Source organism: Zingiber officinale, chromosome 10A (genome assembly GCF_018446385.1).
Source record: "Zingiber officinale cultivar Zhangliang chromosome 10A, Zo_v1.1, whole genome shotgun sequence".
In the NCBI taxonomy this organism is placed as follows: domain Eukaryota; kingdom Viridiplantae; phylum Streptophyta; class Magnoliopsida; order Zingiberales; family Zingiberaceae; genus Zingiber; species Zingiber officinale.
In genome coordinates, this window is record NC_056004.1 from 54,857,662 (window position 1) to 54,872,074 (window position 14,413).

The following is a 14,413-nucleotide window of genomic DNA, read 5'->3' on the forward strand; positions in this document are numbered from 1 at the left end:
GCCCTAGGAGACATGGTTGTGCCAGTAAGCCATGTCCCTGGTGAAGTAGGGGCAGCCCTAGTGAAGTAAGGCACGGCTCTAGTGAAGTAAGGCACGACCCTAGCTTTACTAAAGTCTCTCAAAGCTTGCTTCAATGTCCAATATGTTCCATTTTTGCTCTAAAAATATATCCTAAATACGAAAAGAGCAGATCTTCGAACTAAAAGAGTAAAAGTAACGAGTGTGTGAATGTAAATCATGCTCATGAAATACAATAAGATATATGATAAGCAATGCTTTAAAAAATATATAATCTACACACATCACACCCCTAAACTTAAATCTTTGTTTGTCCTCAAGTAAAATCTATAATCTAAATTCATGTGTGTAACTGATGAATCATAATTCCTAATGAATTAGTCAACTCCTATCTTATAGTTTCACGAATGATCATGATATAAAATTGTTTAAATGTATCCTAAATAGAAGTTCTCTATACTCGGTGCAATGAGTGGGCTAACCTTTTTAAGTGTCAATCTCCAAGTCTAGTCAAATCATCATCTAACCATGTTCCCCATGCTTTTGGGGATAGCCACTTACCTACCACTTGCAAAGCTTTTCCCTCTCAAACTATACAAAATCTCAAAGAAATACTGATGTGCGTAGATCTTATGATTATTTATACATGTTTTGCGCACATTCACTTACTTTATTCACGTATATTCTATGCATATTCACCTCTCTTAGCATATATTCAGCATAAATACTCTTTTGTTTGGAGATCTTCTCTTTTGTATGTTTTCTTATTGACAGGACGTTATTTGGAGTGAAAATAGAGCAAAAGCGCTTGGGCCGTGTAGGCCACACGGTCGTGTGGCCATAGCATGTTCCGACCGTGCCAAATGGCACGGTCGTGCTTGTAATCCAAATTTGAAGAAGACCTTGGCCGTGCTGAATGGCACGGCCGTGCCAATTATCCCGTGGCCAAGCAACACACGGTCGTGCCAAATGGCACGGCCGTGCCAACATTCTAGAGGTAGAGAAGGTCACGGCCGTGTGAATCCACACGGCCGTGTGACCATGGCAGAGAAGTAGAAGGCCACGGCCGTGCAACTTCGTACGACCATGTGACTCAACCCGAGAAGAATCCGTGTAAGGCCGTGTGGATTCCACACGTCCATGTGATGAAAAACGCGGCTCGTGCCACGCCAAAATAGGGCTGTGTTAAATTCTGGGCAAATTGCAGACCGTTCGTAATTTAGCCTTAACTTTGTGCTCCGTTGGAGTTTCAGGATGCTCTTTATACCGAGACATAGATGACTTCAAGATCTATAACTTTAATTCAGATCCAATAGAGAGAAAGCATCTTCTGCCCATTCTAAATGGCACGGCCGTGCCTCCCAACCGCGGGTTCAACTGGACCTCCGTTCAGACTGCAGACCAAACTTTGAACCACCATAACATTCTGTTTGGTTGGAGCCAGGGCTCGATCCAAGTATCAGATTGAAGATAATTTCAAGAGATACAACTTTGGTTCAGGGTAAATCACGAGAAAATCTGATTTAATGGGTGAAAAACTAGGTTTATCGGACCCTTGTAATTCTGGGTTTTCCTGGGCAGTTTGGAGGAGGTATAAAAGGGTCAAGATCCCTATTCTTGATCATCTTTAGTTCAGGATTCCGCCCCTCTCTTGGGGAAAGGGTTCTCCCCTTTGGGGAAAACCCTAGAGCTTCATCCACCACCATCTCTTGACGTTCCTTCCATCTCCAGAGCAAGGAGGCATCACCAAGACATCGGAAACCTCGGCAGCATCTCTTCTTCCCCTTCTTCTCACATCTAGGGTTGTAAGTGTGCTTTACTTTATGTTTTGGGGTTGTTCCTCTCTCGCAATGGAGTAGATCTCCTTTTCTATGGATGTAGGGAGTAGTTTTGAATAGGGTTTGATGTAAGACTCATGTTCGTACCTTTACTCGTTGGATGATTTCTCTTGCTTCGTTTCTATTTGATATGCATGAGACTTGTTGCCTTGTCATGTTAATTGATTGTGTAGGAATTGCTAATTTTGTAAAGAGAGGATCTTAGATCGTACACCCGAGGGGCCCTAGTGATAGGGGTAACCCGTTCACGGACATCTAGGATATTCCCTTGAAAGGAGAGGCAACTTCTCCACAAGGAAGTAAGAGACCAAACCAAACTCCTATCTCTATCCCTAATGTTATCGATTAGATTTGTATTCCTGTGATCTACCGAGGCACCCTAGTGACAGGGGTTAATCGTTATAGGATTGCACAGGGATCTTCTCTGATTAGTACTTAATTATAGTAGCTTTAACTTCCGGTGAAGGTATGTTGATTGACGATGAGTAAAAGATAGAACATGATGCATCAAGTTCCACCACAACGAAACCGAAATCCTAGAATCCATTTCCCAAAGCTCAATTTCCTCCAAGATCGATTCTCTTCTCCTTCTCTTTCTCTCTTTAATCACTCTCGTTAGTTTGCAAGCGCGAAAGCCGACTTTCGACCGTCTAGATAACTTACTTTACGACATCTCTAGTGTTTAATCAACAGTCGCTGTGGTTTGACAATCTTTTATATTACTGACGATGAATTCGTGCACTTGCGGTTCATGACAAGTTTTTGGCGTCGTTGTCGGGGACTGTTTTCGATTAACATTATTTTGCACTTTCTTTCTTGCAATTTAAATTCTGCATTGTCTTTCTTTTTTTTCATATAGCATTGTATTTCTTGTCTTTAATTCTTCATTTTTGTTTTTTCTCATAATTTTTTTTTAGATTTCCGTGAGCACTAACATGTCAAGCAGGGCTTCAAGAGAATTTTTCACACGCATGAGTGCAAGAGCAAGATCTTCCATTGATGAATATTATGACTTAGAAGATGAGGAATTTGAGTTCCTTTGTGGAGTGTGTGGTAGCACATCTCATCCAGCTACTATTTGTCACTTATTCCAAAAATCTGCTAATACTCCGAAACTTCCATATTTGGTTCAACCTCAACATCAAGATACATATAAGTAAGTTCCTAATACTTGTGGCTATGACTGGGTAGATCATCAAATTTAGAACCTTCAAACCCAGCTAATTCTATAGTAGAGTGAGCAGTCATTATTCCAGCAGCAGATCTCTGACCCATCTCAACATTACAATCAATTTAGGATGGACTATAAAAATTTGGACTACAATTGCATACAAAATGTTGAGCATATTTCTCAAGTAAATCAGAGTCCATCAGAGTTTCAGGATGATTTTTCATTGGACAGACCACATCATTCACAACTAGATGAGCTGATTGACTTGGAGGACTCTCAAAATCCAAATATTCCTGCTCCAAGTCAGATGAAAACCACAACACATGATTCTAAAGAGCTAATGGTGCAACGGGGGATCCTTGCTTTACAACTATTACTACAAAATTCTAATAAAGCTGTTGATTCCTCTACTGATGCTACTGATGTTAGTGGACTCTTCACTACTTATGATGATGATGTGGTGGATAAAAGTGTAGGAGCATGTTATATGGAGGAAATGTCCCAAGGATCACCTCCTTTGATCACACAACCAATTGATGCTATGGAAGTTGTAAGGATGGAATTGGTTGATGATAAATGTGTAGGGACTTGTGCAATAGAAGCAAAGCCCCAAGAATCACCACTTTTAGAGACACCACCACTTGAGCCAGAGCTAGAGCTAATACAAGATTCATAATCTACATCCACATGTTTAGAACTTTCAGGTATCTCTCAACAATGTAAGGTTAGTATTTCTAGTGATCTTTTGGAAAAATTTATAGAGGTACCTATAATTGATTTTGTTGGATATGATTCAATTTGCGATATATACTCAGTTCATCTTAATAAGGTTCTAGTTCTATCTAATATAGCATGCTTGGGAGAGGTATGTTTTTCTTTTGGGTGTGTAGATTTTCATGGGGTCTATAATTGGAAGCTCGATCTGAACCGTCTTCGACCACATGAAAAAACTTCAAAGAACACGAAGAAGGAGAGAGTGATACTTCATTTTTTAACTCTAATATTGAAAGCTCCCTCCATAATAAGAGCTCTTGGTAGGAGGGTGATGAAATATCTTACCCCTCCAAGAGCGAGATTTCGATGAATCTAATAAGGTGGTCAAGCTAATGACCTTAAACAAGCACTTCTTGGGAGGCAACCCAAGTTTAATCTTGCTTTCATTTTAGTTTTAGTTTGTTTTTACTTCATTGATAATAAATCATACCCTCTACTTAGTTTTTCTTGTCTATCTTATTTTCGTAGATTTCAAAGTTGTGGAGGAATGTGAGCATTGGATAGAGGAGTATCTTCAAAAACATGAATGTCAATGATTTAGAGCTCATCACTTGGTAACTTCTCTTACTTTAAATCTCCTCCACATTATTTTTAGTTTTCATTGGGACAATGAAAAGTTTAAGTATGGGGGGATGCATTAAATGCATTTAGTTTAGTTCAGTTTTTGCTTATTTCTTTTTGCTTAATAAAATTTTTGCTAGTTGCATCTTACATCACATCATGATTGTTTGTTCCTTATTACAAAATACTAACACATTTATTCTAGATTCCATATGATTTATTGGCTACTTATGGTGCTAGTATGTTTAGTGATCTATCTTTTTCTATCTTTGATAGCATGAAGTGAGCAATGTTTTTACTATAAGAATTTAAGTATTGGACTGGTTTTAGGATCTCTATACACTATGCCTATTTTTGATGGTTGATAACTCTAAAATAGTCATGATTCATAGAATTGGACTAGTACTTGTGCTTCTATGGTGTCCTCTCAACTACATTTTGGTTACTGGATAAACTCAAATCATGTAAGCTCATTTGGAAAAATCAATCCCAAAAATAATAATAATAATAATAATAATAATAATAATAATAATAATAAAAATAAAATTGAAGGTTTGTTCAAGTTTGATACTTTGTAAATATTCAAAGAAAAAAATAAGGCATAAAAATTAGTTGTCGTGAGTGGAAACTAGCAATTCACCCCTTTGAGACCGAGTTAGGTTACTGGGGAAATTAATGCTATGTTTCTCTTGATACTGAGTATTCCTTTGAGACCTTGTGTAGACGATGCATAGCATTTTTTAGGGGAACGAACCTTGCGTGTGGCAGGTAAGTATCTATCGCCTGAAGCATAAGGAACACAATTTTATGATGAATTGACTAGACTTAGGGATTGAAACTTGATAGATTTATGCCACTTTCACACTGAGCACGAAGGACTATTACTTAGGCCATATTCAAACTACTTTGTATCTTGCTCACCAATGAAATAATCTGATAGGATTAGATTGACTCGCTAGAGATTATGATGCACTATTTTACCAGATGAATTTAGATTGCCGATTTTTCTTGAGGACAAGTAAAGGTTCAAGTCTGGGGGTGTAATGTGCATAGATCTTATGATTTTTTATACATGTTTTGGCGCACATTCACTTACTTTATTCACGTATATTCTATGCATATTCACCTCTCTTAGCATATATTCAGCATAAATACTCTTTTGTTCGGAGATCTGCTCTTTTGTGTGTTTTCTTGTTGACAGGACGTTATTTGGAGTGAAAATGGAGCAAAAGCGCTTGGGCCATGTAGGCGACACGGCCGTGTGGTCATAGCATGTTCCGGCTGTGCCAAATGGCACGACCGTGCTTGTAATCCAGATTTGAAGAAGGCCTTGGCCGTGCTAATCATCCTGTGGCCAAGCAACACACGGCTGTGCCAAATGGCACGACCGTGCCAACATTCTAGAGGTAGAGAAGGTCACGGCCGTGTGAATCCACACGACCGTGTGACCTTGGTAGAGAATTAGAAGACCACGGTCATGCAACCTTGCACGGCCGTGTGACTCAACCCGAGAAGAAGCCGTGTGAGGCCGTGTGGATTCAACACGGCTGTGTGACGAAGAACGCGGGCCGTGCCACGCTAAAATAGGGCTGTGCTGAATTCTGGGTAGATTGCAGACCGTTTGTAATTTAGCCATAACTTTATGCTCCGTTGGAGTTTTCGGATGTTCTTTATACTGAGACGTAGCTAACTTCAAGATCTACAACTTTGCTTCAGATCCAATAGAGTCAAAGCATCTTCTTCCCATGCTAAATGGCACGTCCGTACCTCCCAACCGCGGGTTCAACTGGACCTCCGCCCAGACTGCAGACCAAACTTCAAACCACTATAACTTTTGGCTCGGTTGGAGCCAGGGCTCGATCCAAGTATCAGATTGAATATAATTCCAAGAGATACAACTTTGGTTCAGGATAAATCACAAGAAAACCTGGTTTAATGGGTGAAAAACTCGGTTTACCAGACCCCTATAATTCTAGGTTTTCCTGAGCAGTTTGGAGGAGGTATAAAAGGGTCAAGATCCCTATTCTTGATCATCTTTGGTTCGGGATTCCGCCCCTCTCTTGGGGAAAGGGTTCTCCCCTTTGGGGAAAACCCTAGAGCTTCATCTACCGCTATCTCTTGATGTTCCGTCCATCTCCAGAGCAATGAGGCATCACCAAGACATCGGAAACTTCGGCAGCATCTCTTCTTCCCCTTCTTCTCACATCTAGGGTTGTAAGTGTGTTTTACTTTATGTTTTGGGGTTTCTCCTCTCTCACAATGGAGTAGATCTCCTTTTCTATGGATGTAGGGAGTAGTTGTGGATAGGGTTTGATGTAAGACTCATGTTTGTACCTTTACTCGTTGGATGATTTCTCTTACTTCGTTTCTATTTGATATGCATGAGATTTGTTGCCTTGTCATGTTAATTGATTGTGTAGGAATTGCTAATTTCATAAAGAGAAGATCTTAGATCATACACCCGAGGGGCCCTAGTGATAGGGGTAACCCGTTCACGGACATCTAGGATATTCCCTTGAAAGGAGAGGCAACTTCTCCACAAGGAAGTAAGAGACCAAACAAACCCCTATCTCTATCCCTAATGTTACCGATTAGATTTGTATTCTTGTGATCTACCGAGGTGCCCTAGTGACAGGGGTTAATCGTTATAGGATTTCATAGGGATCTTCTCTAATTAGTACTTAATGATAGTAGCTTTAACTTCCGGCGAAGGTATGTTGATTGACGATGAGTAAAAGATTGAACATGATGCATCAGGTTCCACCACAACAAAACCGAAATCCTAGAATTCATTTCCAAAAGCTCAATTTCCTCCAAGATCGATTCTCTTCTCCTTCTCTTTCTCTCTTCAATCACTCTCATTAGTTTGCAAGCGCCAAAGCCGACTTTCGACCGTCTAGATAACTTACTTTGCGACATCTCTAGTGCTTAATCAACAGTACCTGTGGTCCAACAATCTTATATATTACTGACGATGAATTCGTGCACTTGCGCTTCATAACAAATACTCGGTATCAAAACAAACATAACAGTTATTTTCCTAGTAACCTAACTCGGCTCAAAGGAGTAACTTGTTAGTTTTCACTCATGACAACTATTTTTTATCCCTTATTCTCTATATTTTTTATTCTAAGTACTAGCAAAGTGCAACACTGATGTAGTCAAAGAAAGAGAACAACAGGTTGCCCAACAAACTAACGATATAGATTATGCTCAACCCTTTCTAGATATTAATGATGATCCATTATGCATCAATGAAGACCCAATTACAAGGGCTAAGGCTAGAAAGATGAAGGAAGCACTTAATGTGATAATTGAAGATGTGAAGGCCAATGCTACCATTGAAGAAGGTTTGACCAAGAGCAAGTCATCCAGCTTAGTTAACTTAATTTAAGCCTTAAAGGAGCTTAATTAGTACTTAAGTCTCATGTCTATGTAGTAGGGATATATAGGCTCAATTTAGACTCAATTTCTACTTTTATTTGGGTTGTAATAATGTCATAAGTTTAAAATAGCTGAGTAGTCTACATAGGCCTTTACTAAATGGGCTTTCTTTTGACCTTTTAGGGTATTTTGGTCATATTATACCTATAAATAAAGGGGGTGACGACCACACATGTATCTTTTGACATATTTTCAATCTAAAGCATGGTGAGGTTCTCACTTGTTGGTTCTTCATTGAACTAGAACTTATCAAGACATTCTCTTGTGGCGTTCAAAGACTTATCAACCTCCATCCCAACGTTGTGGCCTCTTCCATCTTCTATACCAAGGTTCGTACTTTTCTAAGTATTAGATCAAGGTTCTTTCCATCAATCTTATATATTTAGATCTTTCTTTCTTTCTTCTTCAATTTGTTGTGGGTTCTTGAGATATCTTTCTCATTGGGTTCACATCAAATACTTGAATACATATTTTTTTTATGGGATATAGATTTTTCCTAATGAGTTGACATGAACTAAGGTTATTAGTAACCAAAATGTAATTGAGAAATCACAAAGGAAATAAGTATACTAGTCTGGTTCTATAAATCATGACTATTTTTATAAGCATCTATTGGTGCAAGCTGCACCAGAATCAAACCTGAGTTTTGATGTTGTCAAAGGTTCAAGTTAAGTCTTGTTGTGATCTAACAAGTTGACTGAGTGTGCAAGATGTTTACTCAACCGAGAAAGCCCTAGCTGGAGGCTAGGTGGAGAAATCTTAGCAGATCGTGGAATCCATGTGCAAATCCAAGCAGGTCAAGGGGACCTAATGCTTGGTGGTATGATCGAGAGGTCTGGAGGGTCGAAGATCGAAGGAAAAGTCCAAACTAGATCTGGAGGATCAAAGTTTGGCAGGTGGGTTAAGGTAAACAAACTGGAGGAGCGACTGTGAGGTCGAGTTACAAAAGGGAACAACCCTGGGTCGCTGATCCAACTGAAGAAACCGGGAAGGTTTCCAAGTTGAGATCAAGAACAGTTCTACTGTTCCTTTATTACTCATTCATTATTATGTTGTGTGCTAACATCTATGTTGCAGGAAGTTTTTGTTCTAGGAAGTTTTTGTTTTAACACTGTGTTGAAGGTCAGACTAGATTGGTCGACCGAACCAGCGGTTCAGTCGACCGAACAAAGCATAACAGACAAAATCAGAAAGCAAACAGCTCAGACCAGATCAAAGTCAAAGTCCAATCAAAGCTTGATCGGTCGACCGAAAAGTAATATCGGTCGACCGATCCCTGGTGACTCAGCACAGACCAAGTTAACAAACATCGATCAGCAGAAAAAGTAAAAAGGCTGATCGGTAGACCGATCCAATCAGCATTACACATCATTTAATGAAGATCTCAGCTAATTGTGACGAACAGGGAAAAGATCTTGTTCGGTCGACCGAAAAGCATGATCGGTCGACCGAACCATTGAAGGCCAGTAAATGCAAAAGATCAAGCCAGCTTCGAACTTTAGCCAGGAAGGAAGGGAGCGGGTTCGGTTGACCGAAAAGTGGGATCGGTCGACCGAACCTCCAGTACATCTATAAAAGCAGGCTCAAAGTCAGAGGCAGTAGATAACTTTTTGAATCAATTCTGGTGCTCTTCTGCAAGCTGCTCACGCCTACGATTTCAGCAAGCAACTTCATTCGTGCCGACCAAGCTTCATCTTTCAAATCTTATTGTTAGTATATTTATTTTATATTGCACTTAATTTACATAAGATAGTAGGTGTGTTACTATCTTAACATTCTTGTATCTGTACGATTTGCTTCTTTCCGAGGACTTCAGAAAGAAGGTTTTTAGTGCTTTGCCCATCGGTGTAGTCAAGGACTGCGGGCCTTCGAGTAGGAGTCGAGCTAGACTCTGAACAAAGTAAAATACTTTGTCTCCTTTTTTATTTCCGCTGCACGGCTTTGTTTTGAAAGAAAAGAATAGTTTTAAAAAAAAAGCGCGATATTCACCCCCCCCCCTCTATCACTCCAAACGATCTATCAATTGGTATCAGAGCCGGTTAGCTCTGAAATTTCTTAACCAATTTTCAAAGCATTTTTTAAAACTCTTTCTTTTCCTTTTAGAATATTTTTTCTTCAAGCACTACTAATCCCAAGACGAAAGTCTTGGAAACATTTTGTTCTTTAAATTTTTTCTTACAAGGATGTTGAACTCATATCAAGAAGGCTATAGTACGGTCCGACCTCCACTATTCAAAGGAGAGAATTTTAGTTACTGAAAGAATAGGATGGAATGCTACTTAAAGTCCGACATTGAGCTTTGGTTCACAGTTTTGAAAGGCTATACTCCCCCAATGAAGGACAGAACAACCCTAGAACTAGAAGAATGGACTCCTCAGATGATCAAGAAAGTACAACTGAACTACAAAGCAATCAATATCATTCAGTGCGTGCTCACGATGGAGGAGTTGAATAGAGTTGGTCCCTACGACAACGCCAAAGAATTATGGGACTCGATAGTCAAACTACACGAAGGAACGGACGACTCGAAGGTAAACAAACGAGATCTACTTTTAAACAATTTGTTAAATATAAAAATATTTCCTGGAGAGACGGCCCCACAACTACACGCTCGACTGAAGGACATCCTCAACAGTCTTCACCTGATCGGACACAATCTCGAAAATCATGATACTATAAGGTACGCTCTTAACGCCTTTCCTAGGAATGCTTTGTGGGCATCAATTGTAGATGCTTATAAAGTTTCTAAGGATCTTTCAGTTCTTAAGTTAGACGAGTTATTTTGTGAATTAGAATTACACGAACAGTCTAACACAAGCCATGTTGAGAAAGGTGTAGCTTTGTATGCAGGATCAAGCAAGGAAACAAAATCTAAAAAGAAGATCGAGTCAGAAAGCGAACCAGACTCAGACTCAACAAACGAAGAAGAATTAGTCAACATGGTTCAAAGATTGTTGACTAAAAAGAAGTTTAGAAGAAGCACCAAAAAGACCCCTCCAAATCATATCCAAAATAAATTAGAAGTAACCTATTATGGCTGCAACAAGAAGGGGCATTTCAAAAATGAATGTCTAAATCTGAAAGAAGAAGGACCCAAATCAACAAGACGAAAGAAGGCTCTTCAAGCGACATGGGATGAAACTTCTTCCGACGAATCCGATGCGGAGCAAACGAAGCACTCGAGCCACCTTGCATTTATGGCAAGAAACGAAGATTCCGGGACTGAGTCCGAAGAAGAGTACGAATCCGAGATCGACATCGAGTCCGATAGAAGCCCCGGATCGGAAGATCCAAATATGGTAACGATTTATTCAAAGTCTAACTTGCTTAAGGTAGTTAAATGTTTGTTTAAAAAATTGTCGAAATTTGAAAAACAAAATAACTTGTTACTTAAGAAAATAGATCACCTTAAGCAACAAGTTAACTTGAGTGACTCGACTAACCAAGTTCAACTCAGAACTTCAACTCAAGTTGAAAAACTAGAGGAAGAAAATTCTGATTTGAAAGGTCAAGTCGAGCGACTCAAGAAAACGTTGGAAAGGTTCGAAATGGGATCCAAGTGTCTAAATATGGTACTTGGATCGCAACGAGCCTTGTACAACAAATCTGGACTTGGTTACAAACCCAAACAAACAAACAAACCATACTTATCCTTAATCAGTCAAAATACTAGAAGTCAAGTTCAAGCATGGGTTCAAACAAAATTTTTAACTAAACAAATTGAACCAAACCACTACTTGGTCCCTAAGAGTCAAATCAATTACTTAGATAGACCTTATTTAAGCTATGACTCAGGGGGAGCAATTAGAAAAATAATCCAACCAACTTGATTAAACCAAACTCAATACTTAGGCTTAGGATTATTTTTCTGCTTAGAACGGTTAGATGAAAAAGGTTTACCAAACCCTACAACATAGCACCGGAATGGATTGGGATGATAGTACATCAAGGAAACTTTGTCGAAGGCATGTCTAGGCTGAATATGGAATTCTACCGGGTGCACTATACTTAGTGGATCTGACCGAAACTACCCCAGTCAAACATGAGCTAGTTAAACTAAAATTTAGTATTAAGTTTTTTGAGCGGGAACAGTTTGGAAAGCCATCAGCAAGTGGTCTAATGATATTCAAGTAGGTCGTATGCCTCGCCACTGAACTGAAATCTTATCCTTAGGACACCTGCTTGATTAACTCAAAGCTAAGTTTGAATCTAACATGGGTTCAATAACCTCTTTCAATAAATTCAAAATTAATTGAAATCTAATTCAAATCTAATTCGAATCTAATTAATTCTTAATTAAAAAACTTTTTTTTATCTTAAAAATTATTTTAAAATTATTTTTAAAACTAAATTAAAATACTTAATTAAAATTATTTTTAAAACTTAATTAAACTTATTTTAAAACTTAATTAAAATTATTTTTAAATTAAAATTATTTTAAAATTTAATTAAAAAACGTAATTAAATTTCCTTTTAAAACTTAATTAAAAAACTTAATTAAAATTATATTTATAACTTAATTAAAATTATTTTAAAACTTAATTAAAATTATTTTTAAAACTTAATTAAACTTATTTTAAAACTTAATTAAAATTATTTTTTAATTAAAATTATTTTAAAACTTAATTAAACTTATTTTAAAACTTAATTAAAAACTTAATTAAAATTATTATTTTAAAACTTAATTAAAATTATTTTTAAAACGTAATTAAAATTATTTTTAAAACTTAATTAAAAAACTTAACTAAAATTATTATTTTAAAACTTAATTCAAATTATTTTAAAACTTAATTAAAATTATTTTTAAAACTTAATTAAAAAACTTAATTAAAATTATTTTAAAACTTAATTAAAATTATTTTTAAAACGTAATTAAAATTATTTTTAAAACTTAATTAAAAAACTTAATTAAAATTATTTTTAAAATTTAATTAAAATTATTTTTAAAACATAATTAAAATTATTTTTAAAACTTAATTAAAATTATTTTAAAACTTAATTTAAATTATTTTAAAACTTAATTAAAATTATTTTTAAAACTTAATTAAAATTATTTTAAAACTTAATTAAACTTTTTTTAAAACTTAATTAAAATTATTTTAAAACTTAATTAAACTTATTTTGGAACTTAATTAAAATTATTTTTAAAAACTTAATTAAACTTTTTTTAAAAAAACTTAATTAAAATTATTTAAAAACTTAATTAAAATTATTTTTAAAACTTAATTAAAATTATTTTAAAACTTAATTAAACTTTTTTTAATACTTAATTAAACTTATTTTAAAACTTAATTAAAATTATTTTAAAACTTAATTAAAATTATTTTTAAAACTTAATTAAAATTATTTTAAACTTAATTAAAATTATTTTTTAAAAAATCATTCTTTTCAAAATATTATTTTTCAAAAATTCATTATTTTCAAAATAATCTTTTTAAATATTATTTTCAAAATATTATTCAAAATTCAAAAGTTTTTTTAAAATGTTTTTCAAAATTCAAAATATAATGTTTTTCAAAATTTATTCTTTTCAAAATATAAAATTTCAAATGTTTTAATTTTTCAAAATATCTTTCAAATTTTATTCTTTTCAACATGTACTTTTTCGATATTTTCAAAATATTTCTTGACTTAGTAAATTATTTTTTAGTAATGTTTTTCAAAATATTATTCAAACTTAGTATTATGTTTAAATTCTTTGATAATTCTATTCAAAATTTACTTTACTTAGTTAATATTTTAATCATTTCTATTTAGAAAATGTTATGGTTAAATCCTACTTGGTTTTTGGGTCTTCCCCTATTTTTGATGTGTGTCAAAGGGGGAGAGATAGTGAATTCATGGGGAGTTATTTAACTCAGGGGGAGAAAATTTGCTTGTTTATTTACTTGTTGCATATTATAACTTAACTTTGAACCTTGGTTGCCAAACATCAAAAAGGGGGAGATTGTTGGTGCAAGCTACACCAGAATCAAACCTGAGTTTTGATGTTGTCAAAGGTTCAAGTTAAGTCTTGTTGTGATCTAACAAGTTGACTGAGTGTGCAGGATGTTTACTCAACCGAGAAAGCCCTAGCTGGAGGCTAGGTGGAGAAATCTTAGCAGATCGTGGAACCCAGGTGTAAATCCAAGCAGATCAAGGGGACCCCATGCTTGGTGGTATCATCGAGAGGTTTGGAGGGTCGAAGATCGAAGAAAAAGTCCTGGGGAGCCGATCAAGGCTGAGTGAAAAGTACATATTAAAAAGAATATGAGGTCGACTATGAGGTCGAGTTCCAGAAGGGAACAACCCTGGGTCGCTGATCCAACTGAAGAAATCGAGAAGATTTCCAAGTTGAGATCAAGAACAGTTCTACTGTTCTTTTATTACTCATTCATTATTATGCTGTGTGCTAACATCTATGCTGCAGGAAGTTTTTGTTCTAACACTGTGCTGCAGGTCAGACTGGATCGGTCGATCGAACAAAGCATAACAGACAAAATCAGAAAGCAAACAGCTCAGACCAGATCAAAGTCAAAGTCCGATCAAAGCTTGATCGGTCGATCAAAAAGTAAGATCGGTCGACCAATCCCTGGTGACTCAGCACAGACCAAGTTAACAAACATCG